The sequence below is a fragment of the Enhydra lutris genome, unplaced genomic scaffold, assembly GCF_002288905.1.
Source record: "Enhydra lutris kenyoni isolate GAN:26980312 unplaced genomic scaffold, ASM228890v2 scaffoldscaffold59, whole genome shotgun sequence".
NCBI lineage: Eukaryota > Metazoa > Chordata > Mammalia > Carnivora > Mustelidae > Enhydra > Enhydra lutris.
The window spans coordinates 10,925,808-10,929,972 of NW_019154143.1; the positions used below are offsets into that span (position 1 = coordinate 10,925,808).

Sequence of the window (4,165 nt, forward strand, 5' to 3'; positions counted from 1 at the left end):
ACATCTCCCAACACTCCACCTGACGGCCCAGAGCTGCTTTCTGTTGGAGGGTCTGCGGCGGCAGCCCGAAGCCCATGGCAGCCAAGAGGTTGAGAGGAAGGCAGCGGGGTTGTGTGTGTGTGTGTGTGAGAAAGCAGAGGGATCTTGGGCTCTGTGGCCAAAGTTAAAAGTCCACTAATTTTCTGTCAGGCACTAGTCACTCCAGATGCACAAACACACCCCTAAGGTTCCTGGAGGAACTGTTTACAAAGCCTCATGTGGGTCCTGACCCTTGAGTCTCAGTGCGGTGGGGTCTGGATGTTCGTTCAGGAAGGGCAAAGATCCGTCGCCCCTCCCGTGTTGGGCTTTTGGCTGGGCCTCGTCTGTCCCTGCACCTGTTGGTTCCCAGGGTCCTTCCGGGGATGGCTTCTCCCCAGGGCATCTGGTATGGGTGACAGAATGAGCTTACGGTCCATCCTCCACCAGGGAAGTCTGGGAGGCAAAGCCTTTCTCTCCTTGCCCTGGGCCATTCATGGAAAGTCTGTGACCTAACCCTGGCTGGAAGGCCCTTCCTCCCCAGGGGTGGCACCTGCAGCGAGTAAAGCAGAAAGGAGGGTCTGTGGGACAGACGGCCTCCTCCTCTGTAGCCAGGTTTGTACTTTCTGCTTCCCCAGGCTCCCGGAGCGGTCCTGACCCCCACTTCCCCAATTCCCGGAGCCCCCCATCACCATGCATTGCGTTCTTTCATTAGAGCTAGCTGGAGTCTCTCGCCATGAAGAAGCCCCGTTACCACCTAACTTGCAGGGAGCTACCCGAAAACTCCATGGGGTCCCTGACAGTGGCCTGGGTGTTCATGCCCATGGAAAGAGAGATGAGGAGTTCTGGCCTGCAAGTGTGCCAAACGGTGTGCTCCTTCTGGAAAGAGGAGTCATTGCTAGCATCTGTGACTGAGGTCTCTTTGGGAGAGCCTGTGTGTGTGAGTGTGTGTGTGTAAGAGAGAGTTTCTTACTAGTCAATTAATAGAATATGGTTTCTTTCGTTATTGTTACTCCCCTAAAAGGGTGAACATTTTGTGCCTGAGAGACATCAGATGCTCGGAAGCCCACCGGTAGTCAGCAGCTCTGGGTTGGCCGGAAGGCTGCATGGCCGTTCCAATTTGCCTCAGGAACATCTCCAGCGGCCACACTGTTGTAACCCCAGGACGGGTCCCTGTGGAGCCCAAGGCCCACCCTCGGTTGGTCTCGTCATGGGAATCGCATGGGCACCTCTGTGGCCCAGGCGAGGGCCCTCCGCTCTGGAATGCTGTCCCCCACGCTGGGGAGGAATGTGGCTCGGGGACCATCGATGGCCTGCAGGGGCCAGTGGCTCATCCCACCATGTTCCTGATGACCTGTGGTGAGACTGTCACCCACACATTTCTCCCCATCGTCATTTTAAAAAAAATGTGCAGCTCAGTGGCTTTTAGCACCTTCACGACATGGCGCAAACATCGCCCTATCTATTTCCAAAGCTGCTTTGTCACCTCAAACGGAAACTCTGTGCCCTTTAAATTTAGCTTCCTGTTCCTTCCCTGCCCCATCCCCGGTGACCACCATTCTGCTTCTGTCTCTCTGAACTTGCCTAAGCCAGGCACCTCAGCTGAGTGGAAGCTACCGTATCTGTCCTCTTGTGTCTGCTTCAGTCAGCAAAGCACTCCCGAGGTCTCTTCATGTTGTGACATGTGTCAGCACGTCATCCCCTTGTAAGGCTCAATAAACCTCCAGCGGGTGTAGACGCATGCTTTCCTTCTCCAGACATCTGTCGATGGACATCTTGGTTGCACCCACCTTTCAGCTATGATTAAGAATGCTGCGATGAACATTAGTGTGCAAGTATCTGTTTGAGCCTCTGTTTTCAATTCTTTCGCATTTATACCTAGGACTGGAATTTGCTGAGTCGTACGGTAACTGGATGCTTAGCGTTTGGACAGATCACCGAACTGTTTTCCACAGCAGCTGCCCCACTCTGCCTTCCAATCGGCGGCCCTCAAGTTCAAATGTCCCTGCCTCCTCTCCAACACTTGGGGATGAAGTAGTATGTCACTGTGGTTCTTATTTGGTTTGGTTTGGATTTTACTTTCTTCGTTGGTTTTACCATGCGGTACATGAATACGGTGCGTAACCTTCTAGAAGGGGTAGATGAGCATAACCGAATTATTTTTCGTCAAGCGGGAAAATGCTTCCTTGATCGATGTTCTCCAAACCCCTTGACACATGGTAACGATTAACTCCAGAGACCTGCCTATCTCTTTCCATCAAGCTCTGCTGACATGAATAATGGGCAAACCTTTTTTCCTTGCCCCCATTAGTGAACCTGTGAATGTGTTCAGAGGCTTTACTGGGGATGAACAAGCACAGGGCCATGACGTTGATCCCGGGCAGAATCTGGAATCACATCGGGCCAGGCTGTGGTTGCCAAGGCCAAACCCGACATCACTGTGGTTTTGATTTGCATTTCCCTAACTAACGATGGTGAACATCTTTTCATGGGCTTATTGGCCATTTGTGTATCTTCTTTGGAGAAAGGTCTATTCGGACCCTTTGTACATTTTTAAACTGAGTTTGTTTTCCTGTTGTTGATTTGTAGGAGTAGTTTATATATTCTGGCTATTAAACCTTTATCACATATAAGATTTATAAATGTTTTCTCCTATTCTATTGGCTGTCTTTTTATGTTCTTAATAATGTCCTTTGGGGAACCTGGCTGGCTCAGTCGGTGGAGCGTGTGGCTCTTGATATGGATTGAGTTTGAGCCCCACGTTGGGTGTAGAGACCGCATAAAAATAAAATCTTAAGGGGTGCCTGGGTGGCTCAGTTGTAAAGCATCTTCCTTCGGTTCAGGTCATGATCCCAAGGTCCTGGGATGGAGCCATGCCTTGGGCTCCCTGCTCAGGCAAAAGCCTGCTTCTCCCTCTCCCACTCCCCCTGCTTGTGTTCCCTCTCTTGCCATCTCTCTATCTGACAAATAAATAAATAAAATCTTAAAAAAAATAAAATCTTAAAAAATAATGTCCTTTGATGCACAAAAGTTTCAAATTTAGATGAAGTCCAATCTAACTATATTTGTCTGTTGTTTTTATGCCTTTCTTGTCAGATCCAGTAATCTGTTGCCAAGTAGGACATCATGAAGGTTTATTTCTGTATTTTCTCCTAAGGATTTTATGGTTTTAGCTTTTCTATTAAAGTTTTAGCTTTCATATTAAAGTCATTGATCCATTTTGAGTTAATGTTTGCATATGGTATCAGGTGGAGGTCCAACTTCAGTCCTTTGCCTATGGAAATCTACTTGTCCCTGCACCATTATGGAGATTGTATTTTCCCCCCTGAATGGGCTTGGCACTCTTGTCAAAAATCAATTGACCATAGATGTGTGGGTTTATTTCCGAGCTCTCAGTTCTGTTCTACTGACCTACGTTTCTGTTATTATTGCCAGTACCACACTGCTTGGATTTCACTGGCTTTGTAGTAAGTTTTGAAATCAAGAAGCACAAGTTCTTGGCCTTAGCTTTTCTATTTATTTACTTAAAGTATAAGTGATACACAGTATCCTCTTGGTTTCAGGTATATTCATAGTGATTTGCTATTTTTACACATTACAAAAGGACTCCCATAATGCGTCTAGTTACCACCTCTCAAGGTTTTTGTGATATTATTGGCTATACTCCCTACGTTGTACGTTACACCCTTGGGACTTTGTTTATACCTGGAAGTTTGTGCCTCTGAGTTCCCGTCTCCTATTTCGTTCATCCCCCGACCCTTCCCCTCTCTGGAATCCACCAGTTTGTTTCCAGCATCTATGAGTCTGTTTCTGGTTTGTTTCTTTTGTACATTTGTTTTGTTTCTCAGATTCCACATAGAAGTGAAATCACACAATATATGTCTTCTTTCTCTTGTCTGATTTATTTCACATAGCGCAATAACCTGTAGGCTCATCCACTATAAATGGCAGTTTTTCATTCTTTTTTATGGCGGAATAGTATTCCATTGTATAGCCACATCTTCTTTATCTTCTTTATCCATTCATCTACCGATGGACACTTGGGCTGCTTCCATATGTTGGCTGTAAATAATGCGACTTTGTTTTTCTTTCTCAAGGTTGTTTTGGATATATGGGGCCCCTTGAGATCCCATATGAATCTGAGAATAGG

The 4,165-nt window shown here is 47.2% G+C and overlaps 1 pseudogene; it reads right to left on the minus strand.

Moving 5' to 3' along the window:
* Positions 1-2,171: 2,171 nt before the first annotated feature.
* Positions 2,172-2,414, minus strand: LOC111158390 (annotated as a pseudogene).
* Between the last annotated feature and the right edge of the window lie 1,751 nt (positions 2,415-4,165).